Here is a 15490-nt window from a genome sequence, read left to right on the forward strand (position 1 = left end):
TCAATTAAACCTGTTTTCGATCAATTTTTCAGAGGATAACACCGGTTAGGTCTGGGTTATGCCCGCATCTGGCTCATGATTTTGCCTTCTTCGCATACTTGTTGGCCAGATCCTGGGTTTTTTTCGTGTTTGAATCACGTAGTAATGTGGTAATACACTGAAGCAGTCAATTAAACCTGGTTTCGATCAATATTTTAGAGGATAACACCGGTTAGGTCTGGGTTAGTTCTGGGATATGCGGGCATCTGGCTTATGCTTTCGCCTTTTTCGCAAACTTGTTGGCCAGATCCAGGGTTTTTTCCGTGTTTGAATCACGTAGTAATGTTGTACCACACTGAGGCAGTCAATTAAACCTGGATTCGGACAGTATTTTAGAGGATAACACCGGTTAGGTCTGGGTTAGGTCTGGGTTATGCCCGCATCTGGCTCATGATTTGCCTTCTTCGCATACTTGTTGGCCAGATCCTGGGTTTTCTTCGTGTTTCAATCACGTAGTAATGTAGTAACACACTGATGCAGTCAATTAAACCTGGTTTCGATCAATATTTTAGAGGATAACACCGTTTAGGTCTGGGTTAGGTCCGGGATATGCCCGCATCTGGCTCATGAATTTGCCTTCTTCGCATACTTGTTGGCCAGATCCTGGGTTTTTTTCGTGTTTGAATCACGTAGTAATGTGGTAACACACTGAAGCTGTCAATTAAACCTGGTTTCCATCAATATTTTAGAGGATAACACCGGTTAGGTCTGGGTTAGGTCTGGGTTATGCCCGCATCTGGCTCATGATTTTGCCTTCTTCGCATACTTGTTGGCCAGATCCTGTGTTTTTTCCGTGTTTGATCACGTAGTAATGTGGTAACACACTGAAGCAGTCAATTAAACCTGTTTTCGATCAATTTTTCAGAGGATAACACCGGTTAGGTCTGGGTTATGCCCGCATCTGGCTCATGATTTTGCCTTCTTCGCATACTTGTTGGCCAGATCCTGGGTTTTTTTCGTGTTTGAATCACGTAGTAATGTGGTAATACACTGAAGCAGTCAATTAAACCTGGTTTCGATCAATATTTTAGAGGATAACACCGGTTAGGTCTGGGTTAGTTCTGGGATATGCGGGCATCTGGCTTATGCTTTCGCCTTTTTCGCAAACTTGTTGGCCAGATCCAGGGTTTTTTCCGTGTTTGAATCACGTAGTAATGTTGTACCACACTGAGGCAGTCAATTAAACCTGGATTCGGACAGTATTTTAGAGGATAACACCGGTTAGGTCTGGGTTAGGTCTGGGTTATGCCCGCATCTGGCTCATGATTTGCCTTCTTCGCATACTTGTTGGCCAGATCCTGGGTTTTCTTCGTGTTTCAATCACGTAGTAATGTAGTAACACACTGATGCAGTCAATTAAACCTGGTTTCGATCAATATTTCAGAGGATAACACCGGTTAGGTCTGGGTTAGGTCTGGGAAATGCGCGCATCTGTCTCATGATTTTGCCTTCTTCGCATACTTGTTGGCCAGATCCTGGGTTTTTTTCGTGTTTCAATCACGTAGTAATGTGGTAACACATTGAGGCAGTCTATTAAACCTGGATTCGGACAGTATTTTAGAGGATAACACCGGTTATGTCTGGGTTAGGTCTGGGATATGCGCGCATCTGGCTTATGCTTTCGCCTTTTTCGCAAACTTGTTGGCCAGATCCTGGGTTTTTTCCGTGTTTGAATCACGTAGTAATGTTGTACCACACTGAGGCAGTCAATTAAACCTGGATTCGGACAATATTTTAGAGGATAACACCGGTTAGGTCTGGGTTAGGTCTGGGTTATGCCCGCATCTGGCTCATGATTTTGCCTTCTTCGCATACTTGTTGGCCAGATCTTGGGTTTTTTCCGTGTTTGAATCACGTAGTAATGTGGTAACACACTGAAGCAGTCAATTAAACCTGGTTTCGATCAATATTTCAGAGGATAACACCGGTTAGGTCTGGGTTAGGTCTGGGAAATGCGCGCATCTGGCTTATTCTTTCGCCTTCTTCGCATACTTGTTGGCCAGATCCTGGGTTTTTTTCGTGTTTGAATCACGTAGGAATGTGATAACACACTGAAGCAGTCAATTAAACCTGGTTTCGATCAATATTTTACAGGATAACACCGGTTAGGTCTGGGTTAGGTCCGGGATATGCCCGCATCTGGCTCATGATTTTGCCTTCTTCGCATACTTGTTGGCCAGATCCTAGGTTTTTTCCGTGTTTGAATCACGTAGTAATGTTGTACCACACTGAGGCAGTCAATTAAACCTGGATTCGGACAGTATTTTAGAGGATAACACCGGTTAGGTCTGGGTTAGGTCTGGGTTATGCCCGCATCTGGCTCATGATTTTGCCTTCCTCGCATACTTGTTGGCCAGATCTTGGGTTTTTTTCGTGTTTGAATCACGTAGTAATGTGGTAACACACTGAAGCAGTCAATTAAACCTGGTTTCGATCAATATTTTAGAGGATAACACCGTTTAGGTCTGGGTTAGGTCCGGGATATGCCCGCATCTGGCTCATGATTTTGCCTTCTTCGCATACTTGTTGGCCAGATCCTGGGTTTTTTTCGTGTTTGAATCACGTAGTAATGTGGTAACACACTGAAGCTGTCAATTAAACCTGGTTTCCATCAATATTTTAGAGGATAACACCGGTTAGGTCTGGGTTAGGTCTGGGTTATGCCCGCATCTGGCTCATGATTTTGCCTTCTTCGCATACTTGTTGGCCAGATCCTGGGTATTTTCCGTGTTTGAAACACGTAGTAATGTGGTAACACACTGAAGCAGTCAATAAAACCTGGTTTCGATCAATATTTTAGAGGATAAGACCGGTTAGGTCTGGGTTAGGTCTGGGATTTGCGCCCATCTGGCTTATACTTTCGCCTTTTTCGCATACTTGTTGGCCAGATCCTGGGTTTTTTTCGTGTTTCAATCACGTAGTAATGTGGTAACACACTGAGGCAGTCTATTAAACCTGGACTCGGACAGTATTTTAGAGGATAACACCGGTTAGGTCTGGGTTAGGTCTGGGTTATGCGCGCATCTGGCTTATACTTTCGCCTTTTTCGCAAACTTGTTGGCCAGATCCTGGGTATTTTCCGTGTTTGAAACACGTAGTAATGTGGTAACACACTGAAGCAGTCAATAATACCTGGTTTCGATCAATATTTTAGAGGATAACACCGGTTAGGTCTGGGTTAGGTCTGGGTTATGCCCGCATCTGGCTCATGATTTTGCCTTCTTCGCATACTTGTTGGGCAGATCCTGGGTTTTTTTCGTGTTTGAATCACGTAGTAATGTGGTAACACACTGAAGCTGTCAATTAAACCTGGTTTCGATCAATATTGTAGAGGATAACACCGGTTAGGTCTGGGTTAGGTCTGGGTTATGCCCGCATCTGGCTCATGATTTTGCCTTCATCGCATACTTGTTGGCCAGATCCTGGGTTTTTTCCGTGTTTGAATCACGTAGTAATGTGGTAACACACTGAAGCTGTCAATTAAACCTGGTTTCGATCAATATTTTAGAGGATAACACCGGTTAGGTCTGGGTTAGGTCTGGGTTATGCCCGCATCTGGCTCATGATTTTGCCTTCTTCGCATACTTGTTGGCCAGATCCTGGGTTTTTTTCGTGTTTGAATCACGTAGTAATGTGGTAACACACTGAAGCAGTCAATTAAACCCGGTTTCGATCAATATTTTAGAGGATAACACCGGTTAGGTCTGGGTTAGGTCTGGGATATGCGCGCATCTGGCTTATGCTTTCGCCTTTTTCGCAAACTTGTTGGCCAGATCCTGGGTTTTTTCCGTGTTTGAATCACGTAGTAATGTTGTACCACACTGAGGCAGTCAATTAAACCTGGATTCGGACAGTATTTTGGAGGATAACACCGGTTAGGTCTGGGTTAGGTCTGGGTTATGTCCGCACCTGGCTCATGATTTTGCCTTCTTCGCATACTTGTTGGCCAGATCCTGGGTTTTTTTCGTGTTTGAATCACGTAGTAATGTGGTAACACACTGAAGCAGTCAATTAAACCTGGTTTCGATCAATATTTTAGAGGATAACACCGGTTAGGTCTGGGTTAGTTCTGGGTTATGCCCGCATCTGGCTCATGATTTTGCCTTCTTCGCATACTTGTTGGCCAGATCTTGGGTTTTTTTCGTGTTTGAATCACGTAGTAATGTGGTAACACACTGAAGCAGTCAATTAAACCTGGTTTCGATCAATATTTTAGAGGATAACACCGGTTAGGTCTGGGTTAGGTCTGGGTTATGTCCGCATCTGGCTCATGATTTTGCCTTCATCGCATACTTGTTGGCCACATCCTGGGTTTTTTCCGTGTTTGAATCACGTAGTAAAGTGGTAACACACTGAAGCAGTCAATTAAACCTGGTTTCGATCAATATTTCAGAGGATAACAACGGTTAGGTCTGGGTTAGGTCTGGGTTATGCCCGCATCTGGCTCATGATTTCGCCTTTTTCGCAAACTTGTTGGCCAGATCCTGGGTATTTTCCGTGTTTGAAACACGTAGTAATGTGGTTACACACTGAAGCAGTCAATTAAACCTGGTTTCGATCAATATTTCAGAGTATAACACCGGTTAGGTCTGGTTTAGGTCTGGGATATGCGCGCATCTGGCTTATACTTTCGCCTTTTTCGCAAACTTGTTGGCCAGATCCTGGGTATTTTCCGTGTTTGAAACACGTAGTAATGTGGTAACACACTGAAGCAGTCAATAATACCTGGTTTCGATCAATATTGTAGAGGATAACACCGGTTAGGTCTGGGTTAGGTCTGGGTTATGCCCGCATCTGGCTCATGATTTTGCCTTCTTCGCATACTTGTTGGGCAGATCCTGGGTTTTTTTCGTGTTTGAATCACGTAGTAATGTGGTAACACGCTGAAGCTGTCAATTAAACCTGGTTTCGATCAATATTGTAGAGGATAACACCGGTTAGGTCTGGGTTAGGTCTGGGTTATGCCCGCATCTGGCTCATGATTTTGCCTTCATCGCATACTTGTTGGCCAGATCCTGGGATTTTTCCGTGTTTGAATCACGTAGTAATGTGGTAACACACTGAAGCTGTCAATTAAACCTGGTTTCGATCAATATTTTAGAGGATAACACCGGTTAGGTCTGGGTTAGGTGTGGGTTATGCCCGCATCTGGCTCATGATTTTGCCTTCTTCGCATACTTGTTGGCCAGATCCTGGGTTTTTTCCGTGTTTGAATCACGTAGTAATGTGGTACCACACAGAAACAGTCCATTAAACCTGGATTCGGACAGTATTTTGGAGGATAACACCGGTTAGGTCTGGGTTAGGTCTGGGTTATGTCCGCACCTGGCTCATGATTTTGCCTTCTTCGCATACTTGTTGGCCAGATCCTGGGTTTTTTTCGTGTTTGAATCACGTAGTAATGTGGTAACACACTGAAGCAGTCAATTAAACCTGGTTTCGATCAATATTTTAGAGGATAACACCGGTTAGGTCTGGGTTAGGTCTGGGTTATGCCCGCATCTGGCTCATGATTTTGCCTTCATCGCATACTTCTTGGCCAGATCCTGGGTTTTTTCCGTGTTTGAATCACGTAGTAATGTGGTAACACACTGAAGCAGTCAATTAAACCTGGTTTCGATCAATATTTCAGAGGATAACACCGGTTAGGTCTGGGTTAGGTCTGGAAATGCGCGCATCTGGCTTATTCTTTCGCCTTCTTCGCATACTTGTTGGCCAGATCGTGGGTTTTTTTCGTGTTTGAATCACGTAGGAATGTGGTAACACACTGAAGCAGTCAATTAAACCTGGTTTCGATCAATATTTTTGATGATAACACCGGTTAGGTCTGGGTTAGGTCCGGGATATGCCCGCATCTGGCTCATGATTTTGCCTTCTTCGCATACTTGTTGGCCAGATCCTGGGTTTTTTTCGTGTTTGAATCACGTAGTAACGTGGTAACACACTGAAGCAGTCAATTAAACCTGGTTTCGATCAATTTTTCAGAGGATAACACCGGTTAGGTCTGGGTTATGCCCGCATCTGGCTCATGGTTTTGCCTTCTTCGCATACTTGTTGGCCAGATCCTGGGTTTTTTTCGTGTTTGAATCACGTAGTAATGTGGTAACACATTGAGGCAGTCTATTAAACCTGGATTCGGACAGTATTTTAGAGGATAACACCGGTTATGTCTGGGTTAGGTCTGGGATATGCGCGCATCTGGCTTATGCTTTCGCCTTTTTCGCAAACTTGTTGGCCAGATCCTGGGTTTTTTCCGTGTTTGAATCACGTAGTAATGTTGTACCACACTGAGGCAGTCAATTAAACCTGGATTCGGACAATATTTTAGAGGATAACACCGGTTAGGTCTGGGTTAGGTCTGGGTTATGCCCGCATCTGGCTCATGATTTTGCCTTCTTCGCATACTTGTTGGCCAGATCTTGGGATTTTTTCGTGTTTGAATCACGTAGTAATGTGGTAACACACTGAAGCAGTCAATTAAACCTGGTTTCGATCAATATTTTAGAGGATAACACCGGTTAGGTCTGGGTTAGGTCCGGGATATGCCCGCATCTGGCTCATGATTTTGCCTTCTTCGCATACTTGTTGGCCAGATCCTAGGTTTTTTCCGTGTTTGAATCACGTAGTAATGTTGTACCACACTGAGGCAGTCAATTAAACCTGGATTCGGACAGTATTTTAGAGGATAACACCGGTTAGGTCTGGGTTAGGTCTGGGTTATGCCCGCATCTAGCTCATGATTTTGCCTTCATCGCATACTTGTTGGCCAGATCCTGGGGTTTTTCCGTGTTTGAATCAAGTAGTAATGTGGTAACACACTGAAGCAGTCAATTAAACCTGGTTTCGATCAATATTTCAGAGGATAACACCGGTTAGGTCTGGGTTAGGTCTGGGAAATGCGCGCATCTGGCTTATTCTTTCGCCTTCTTCGCATACTTGTTGGCCAGATCCTGGGTTTTTTTCGTGTTTGAATCACGTAGTAATGTGGTAACACACTGAAGCTGTCAATTAAACCTGGTTTCCATCAATATTTTAGAGGATAACACCGGTTAGGTCTGGGTTAGGTCTGGGTTATGCCCGCATCTGGCTCATGATTTTGCCTTCTTCGCATACTTGTTGGCCAGATCCTGGGTATTTTCCGTGTTTGAAACACGTAGTAATGTGGTAACACACTGAAGCAGTCAATAAAATCTGGTTTCGATCAATATTTTAGAGGATAACACCGGTTAGGTCTGGGTTAGGTCTGGGATTTGCGCCCATCTGGCTTATACTTTCGCCTTTATCGCATACTTGTTGGCCAGATCCTGGGTTTTTTTCGTGTTTCAATCACGTAGTAATGTGGTAACACACTGAGGCAGTCTATTAAACCTGGACTCGGACAGTATTTTAGAGGATAACACCGGTTAGGTCTGGGTTAGGTCTGGGTTATGCGCGCATCTGGCTTATACTTTCGCCTTTTTCGCAAACTTGTTGGCCAGATCCTGGGTATTTTCCGTGTTTGAAACACGTAGTAATGTGGTAACACACTGAAGCAGTCAATAATACCTGGTTTCGATCAATATTTTAGAGGATAACACCGGTTAGGTCTGGGTTAGGTCTGGGTTATGCCCGCATCTGGCTCATGATTTTGCCTTCTTCGCATACTTGTTGGCCAGATCCTGGGTTTTTTTCGTGTTTGAATCACGTAGTAATGTGGTAACACACTGAACCTGTCAATTAAACCTGGTTTCGATCAATATTGTAGAGGATAACACCGGTTAGGTCTGGGTTAGGTCTGGGTTATGCCCGCATCTGGCTCATGATTTTGCCTTCATCGCATACTTGTTGGCCAGATCCTGGGTTTTTTCCGTGTTTGAATCACGTAGTAATGTGGTAACACACTGAAGCTGTCAATTAAACCTGGTTTCGATCAATATTTTAGAGGATAACACCGGTTAGGTCTGGGTTAGGTCTGGGTTATGCCCGCATCTGGCTCATGATTTTGCCTTCTTCGCATACTTGTTGGCCAGATCCTGGGTTTTTTTCGTGTTTGAATCACGTAGTAATGTGGTAACACACTGAAGCAGTCAATTAAACCCGGTTTCGATCAATATTTTAGAGGATAACACCGGTTAGGTCTGGGTTAGGTCTGGGATATGCGCGCATCTGGCTTATGCTTTCGCCTTTTTCGCAAACTTGTTGGCCAGATCCTGGGTTTTTTCCGTGTTTGAATCACGTTGTAATATTGTACCACACTGAGGCAGTCAATTAAACCTGGATTCGGACAGTATTTTGGAGGATAACACCGGTTAGGTCTGGGTTAGGTCTGGGTTATGTCCGCACCTGGCTCATGATTTTGCCTTCTTCGCATACTTGTTGGCCAGATCTTGGGTTTTTTTCGTGTTTGAATCACGTAGTAATGTGGTAACACACTGAAGCAGTCAATTAAACCTGGTTTCGATCAATATTTTAGAGGATAACACCGGTTAGGTCTGGGTTAGGTCTGGGTTATGCCCGCATCTGGCTCATGATTTTGCCTTCATCGCATACCTGTTGGCCAGATCCTGGGTTTTTTCCGTGTTTGAATCACGTAGTAATGTGGTAACACACTGAAGCAGTCAATTAAACCTGGTTTCGATCAATATTTCAGAGGATAACACCGGTTAGGTCTGGGTTAGGTCTGGAAATGCGCGCATCTGGCTTATTCTTTCGCCTTCTTCGCATACTTGTTGGGCAGATCCTGGGTTTTTTTCGTGTTTGAATCACGTAGTAATGTGGTAACACACTGAAGCTGTCAATTAAACCTGGTTTCGATCAATATTTTAGAGGATAACACCGGTTAGGTCTGGGTTAGGTCTGGGATATGCGCGCATCTGGCTCATGATTTTGCCTTCTTCGCATATTTGTTGGGCAGATCCTGGGTTTTTTTCGTGTTTGAATCACGTAGTAATGTGGTAACACACTGAAGCTGTCAATTAAACCTGGTTTCGATCAATATTTTAGAGGATAACACCGGTTAGGTCTGGGTTAGGTCTGGGTTATGCCCGCATCTGGCTCATGATTTTGCCTTCATCGCATACTTGTTGGCCAGATCCTGGGTTTTTTCCGTGTTTGAATCACGTAGTAATGTGGGAACACACTGAAGCAGTCTTTTAAACCTGGTTTCGATCAATGTTTCAGAGGATAACACCGGTTAGGTCTGGGTTAGGTCTGGGATATGCGCGCATCTGGCTCATGATTTTGCCTTCTTCGCATAGTTGTTGGCCAGATCCTGGGATTTTTTCGTGTTTGAATCACGTAGTAATGTGGTAACACACTGAAGCAGTCAATTAAACCTGGTTTCGATCAATATTTTAGAGGATAACACCGGTTAGGTCTGGGTTAGGTCTGGGTTATGCCCGCATCTGGCTCATGATTTTGCCTTCTTCGCATACTTGTTGGCCAGATCCTGGGTTTTTTTCGTGTTTGAATCACGTAGTAATGTGGTAACACACTGAAGCTGTCAATTAAACCTGGTTTCGATCAATATTTCAGAGGATAACACCGGTTAGGTCTGGGTTAGGTCTGGGTTATGCCCGCATCTGGCTCAAGATTTTGCCTTCTTCGCATACTTGTTGGCCAGATCCTGGGTTTTTTTCGGGTTTGAATCACGTAGTAATGTGGTACCACACAGAAACAGTCCATTAAACCTGGATTCGGACAGTATTTTGGAGGATAACACCGGTTAGGTCTGGGTTAGGTCTGGGTTATGTCCGCACCTGGCTCATGATTTTGCCTTCTTCGCATACTTGTTGGCCAGATCCTGAGTTTTTTTCGTGTTTGAATCACGTAGTAATGTGGTAACACACTGAAGCAGTCAATTAAACCTGGTTTCGATCAATATTTTAGAGGATAACACCGGTTAGGTCTGGGTTAGTTCTGGGTTATGCCCGCATCTGGCTCATGATTTTGCCTTCTTCGCATACTTGTTGGCCAGATCTTGGGTTTTTTTCGTGTTTGAATCACGTAGTAATGTGGTAACACACTGAAGCAGTCAATTAAACCTGGTTTCGATCAATATTTTAGAGGATAACACCGGTTAGGTCTGGGTTAGGTCTGGGTTATGCCCGCATCTGGCTCATGATTTTGCCTTCATCGCATACTTGTTGGCCACATCCTGGGTTTTTTCCGTGTTTGAATCACGTAGTAATGTGGTAACACACTGAAGCAGTCAATTAAACCTGGTTTCGATCAATATTTCAGAGGATAACAACGGTTAGGTCTGGGTTAGGTCTGGGTTATGCCCGCATCTGGCTCATGATTTCGCCTTTTTCGCAAACTTGTTGGCCAGATCCTGGGTATTTTCCGTGTTTGAAACACGTAGTAATGTGGTAACACACTGAAGCAGTCAATAATACCTGGTTTCGATCAATATTTTAGAGGATAACACCGGTTAGGTCTGGGTTAGGTCTGGGTTATGCCCGCATCTGGCTCATGATTTTGCCTTCTTCGCATACTTGTTGGGCAGATCCTGGGTTTTTTTCGTGTTGGAATCACGTAGTAATGTGGTAACACGCTGAAGCTGTCAATTAAACCTGGTTTCGATCAATATTGTAGAGGATAACACCGGTTAGGTCTGGGTTAGGTCTGGGTTATGCCCGCATCTGGCTCATGATTTTGCCTTCATCGCATACTTGTTGGCCAGATCCTGGGTTTTTTCCGTGTTTGAATCACGTAGTAATGTGGTAACACACTGAAGCTGTCAATTAAACCTGGTTTCGATCAATATTTTAGAGGATAACACCGGTTAGGTCTGGGTTAGGTCTGGGTTATGCCCGCATCTGGCTCATGATTTTGCCTTCATCGCATACTTGTTGGCCAGATCCTGGGTTTTTTCCGTGTTTGAATCACGTAGTAATGTGGTAACACACTGAAGCAGTCAATTAAACCTGGTTTCGATCAATATTTCAGAGGATAACACCGGTTAGGTCTGGGTTAGGTCTGGAAATGCGCGCATCTGGCTTATTCTTTCGCCTTCTTCGCATACTTGTTGGCCAGATCCTGGGTTTTTTTCGTGTTTGAATCACGTAGGAATGTGGTAACACACTGAAGCAGTCAATTAAACCTGGTTTCGATCAATATTTTTGAGGATAACACCGGTTAGGTCTGGGTTAGGTCCGGGATATGCCCGCATCTGGCTCATGATTTTGCCTTCTTCGCATACTTGTTGGCCAGATCCTGGGTTTTTTTCGTGTTTGAATCACGTAGTAACGTGGTAACACACTGAAGCAGTCAATTAAACCTGGTTTCGATCAATTTTTCAGAGGATAACACCGGTTAGGTCTGGGTTATGCCCGCATCTGGCTCATGATTTTGCCTTCTTCGCATACTTGTTGGCCAGATCCTGGGTTTTTTTCGTGTTTCAATCACGTAGTAATGTAGTAACACACTGATGCAGTCAATTAAACCTGGTTTCGATCAATATTTCAGAGGATAACACCGGTTAGGTCTGGGTTAGGTCTGGGAAATGCGCGCATCTGTCTCATGATTTTGCCTTCTTCGCATACTTGTTGGCCAGATCCTGGGTTTTTTTCGTGTTTCAATCACGTAGTAATGTGGTAACACATTGAGGCAGTCTATTAAACCTGGATTCGGACAGTATTTTAGAGGATAACACCGGTTATGTCTGGGTTAGGTCTGGGATATGCGCGCATCTGGCTTATGCTTTCGCCTTTTTCGCAAACTTGTTGGCCAGATCCTGGGTTTTTTCCGTGTTTGAATCACGTAGTAATGTTGTACCACACTGAGGCAGTCAATTAAACCTGGATTCGGACAATATTTTAGAGGATAACACCGGTTAGGTCTGGGTTAGGTCTGGGTTATGCCCGCATCTGGCTCATGATTTTGCCTTCTTCGCATACTTGTTGGCCAGATCTTGGGTTTTTTTCGTGTTTGAATCACGTAGTAATGTGGTAACACACTGAAGCAGTCAATAATACCTGGTTTCAATCAATATTTTAGAGGATAACACCGGTTAGGTCTGGGTTAGGTCTGGGTTATGCCCGCATCTGGCTCATGATTTTGCCTTCTTCGCATACTTGTTGGCCAGATCCTGGGTTTTTTTCGTGTTTCAATCACGTAGTAATGTGGTAACACATTGAGGCAGTCTATTAAACCTGGATTCGGACAGTATTTTAGAGGATAACACCGGTTATGTCTGGGTTAGGTCTGGGATATGCGCGCATCTGGCTCATGATTTTGCCTTCTTCGCATACTTGTTGGCCAGATCCTGGGTTTTTTTCGTGTTTGAATCACGTAGTAATGTGGTAACACACTGAAGCTGTCAATTAAACCTGGTTTCCATCAATATTTTAGAGGATAACGCCGGTTAGGTCTGGGTTAGGTCTGGGTTATGCCCGCATCTGGCTCATGATTTTGCCTTCTTCGCATACTTGTTGGCCAGATCCTGGGTATTTTCCGTGTTTGAAACACGTAGTAATGTGGTAACACACTGAAGCAGTCAATAAAACCTGGTTTCGATCAATATTTTAGAGGATAACACCGGTTAGGTCTGGGTTAGGTCTGGGATTTGCGCCCATCTGGCTTATACTTTCGCCTTTATCGCATACTTGTTGGCCAGATCCTGGGTTTTTTTCGTGTTTCAATCACGTAGTAATGTGGTAACACACTGAGGCAGTCTATTAAACCTGGACTCGGACAGTATTTTAGAGGATAACACCGGTTAGGTCTGGGTTAGGTCTGGGTTATGCGCGCATCTGGCTTATACTTTCGCCTTTTTCGCAAACTTGTTGGCCAGATCCTGGGTATTTTCCGTGTTTGAAACACGTAGTAATGTGGTAACACACTGAAGCAGTCAATAATACCTGGTTTCGATCAATATTTTAGAGGATAACACCGGTTAGGTCTGGGTTAGGTCTGGGTTATGCCCGCATCTGGCTCATGATTTTGCCTTCTTCGCATACTTGTTGGTCAGATCCTGGGTTTTTTTCGTGTTTGAATCACGTAGTAATGTGGTAACACACTGAAGCTGTCAATTAAACCTGGTTTCGATCAATATTGTAGAGGATAACACCGGTTAGGTCTGGGTTAGGTCTGGGTTATGCCCGCATCTGGCTCATGATTTTGCCTTCATCGCATACTTGTTGGCCAGATCCTGGGTTTTTTCCGTGTTTGAATCACGTAGTAATGTGGTAACACACTGAAGCTGTCAATTAAACCTGGTTTCGATCAATATTTTAGAGGATAACACCGGTTAGGTCTGGGTTAGGTCTGGGTTATGCCCGCATCTGGCTCATGATTTTGCCTTCTTCGCATACTTGTTGGCCAGATCCTGGGTTTTTTTCGTGTTTGAATCACGTAGTAATGTGGTAACACACTGAAGCAGTCAATTAAACCCGGTTTCGATCAATATTTTAGAGGATAACACCGGTTAGGTCTGGGTTAGGTCTGGGATATGCGCGCATCTGGCTTATGCTTTCGCCTTTTTCGCAAACTTGTTGGCCAGATCCTGGGTTTTTTCCGTGTTTGAATCACGTTGTAATATTGTACCACACTGAGGCAGTCAATTAAACCTGGATTCGGACAGTATTTTGGAGGATAACACCGGTTAGGTCGGGTTAGGTCTGGGTTATGTCCGCACCTGGCTCATGATTTTGCCTTCTTCGCATACTTGTTGGCCAGATCTTGGGTTTTTTTCGTGTTTGAATCACGTAGTAATGTGGTAACACACTGAAGCAGTCAATTAAACCTGGTTTCGATCAATATTTTAGAGGATAACACCGGTTAGGTCTGGGTTAGGTCTGGGTTATGCCCGCATCTGGCTCATGATTTTGCCTTCATCGCATACCTGTTGGCCAGATCCTGGGTTTTTTCCGTGTTTGAATCACGTAGTAATGTGGTAACACACTGAAGCAGTCAATTAAACCTGGTTTCGATCAATATTTCAGAGGATAACACCGGTTAGGTCTGGGTTAGGTCTGGAAATGCGCGCATCTGGCTTATTCTTTCGCCTTCTTCGCATACTTGTTGGGCAGATCCTGGGTTTTTTTCGTGCTTGAATCACGTAGTAATGTGGTAACACACTGAAGCTGTCAATTAAACCTGGTTTCGATCAATATTTTAGAGGATAACACCGGTTAGGTCTGGGTTAGGTCTGGGATATGCGCGCATCTGGCTCATGATTTTGCCTTCTTCGCATACTTGTTGGGCAGATCCTGGGTTTTTTTCGTGTTTGAATCACGTAGTAATGTGGTAACACACTGAAGCTGTCAATTAAACCTGGTTTCGATTAATATTTTAGAGGATAACACCGGTTAGGTCTGGGTTAGGTCTGGGTTATGCCCGCATCTGGCTCATGATTTTGCCTTCATCGCATACTTGTTGGCCAGATCCTGGGTTTTTTCCGTGTTTGAATCACGTAGTAATGTGGGAACACACTGAAGCAGTCTTTTAAACCTGGTTTCGATCAATGTTTCAGAGGATAACACCGGCTAGGTCTGGGTTAGGTCTGGGATATGCGCGCATCTGGCTCATGATTTTGCCTTCTTCGCATAGTTGTTGGCCAGATCCTGGGATTTTTTCGTGTTTGAATCACGTAGTAATGTGGTAACACACTGAAGCAGTCAATTAAACCTGGTTTCGATCAATATTTTAGAGGATAACACCGGTTAGGTCTGGGTTAGGTCTGGGTTATGCCCGCATCTGGCTCATGATTTTGCCTTCTTCGCATACTTGTTGGCCAGATCCTGGGTTTTTTTCGTGTTTGAATCACGTAGTAATGTGGTAACACACTGAAGCTGTCAATTAAACCTGGTTTCGATCAATATTTCAGAGGATAACACCGGTTAGGTCTGGGTTAGGTCTGGGTTATGCCCGCATCTGGCTCAAGATTTTGCCTTCTTCGCATACTTGTTGGCCAGATCCTGGGTTTTTTTCGGGTTTGAATCACGTAGTAATGTGGTACCACACAGAAACAGTCCATTAAACCTGGATTCGGACAGTATTTTGGAGGATAACACCGGTTAGGTCTGGGTTAGGTCTGGGTTATGTCCGCACCTGGCTCATGATTTTGCCTTCTTCGCATACTTGTTGGCCAGATCCTGAGTTTTTTTCGTGTTTGAATCACGTAGTAATGTGGTAACACACTGAAGCAGTCAATTAAACCTGGTTGCGATCAATATTTTAGAGGATAACACCGGTTAGGTCTGGGTTAGTTCTGGGTTATGCCCGCATCTGGCTCATGATTTTGCCTTCTTCGCATACTTGTTGGCCAGATCTTGGGTTTTTTTCGTGTTTGAATCACGTAGTTATGTGGTAACACACTGAAGCAGTCAATTAAACCTGGTTTCGATCAATATTTTAGAGGATAACACCGGTTAGGTCTGGGTTAGGTCTGGGTTATGCCCGCATCTGGCTCATGATTTTGCCTTCATCGCATACTTGTTGGCCACATCCTGGGTTTTTTCCGTGTTTG

Source organism: Colletes latitarsis, unplaced genomic scaffold, assembly GCF_051014445.1.
Source record: "Colletes latitarsis isolate SP2378_abdomen unplaced genomic scaffold, iyColLati1 scaffold0002, whole genome shotgun sequence".
In the NCBI taxonomy this organism is placed as follows: Eukaryota; Metazoa; Arthropoda; class Insecta; order Hymenoptera; family Colletidae; genus Colletes; species Colletes latitarsis.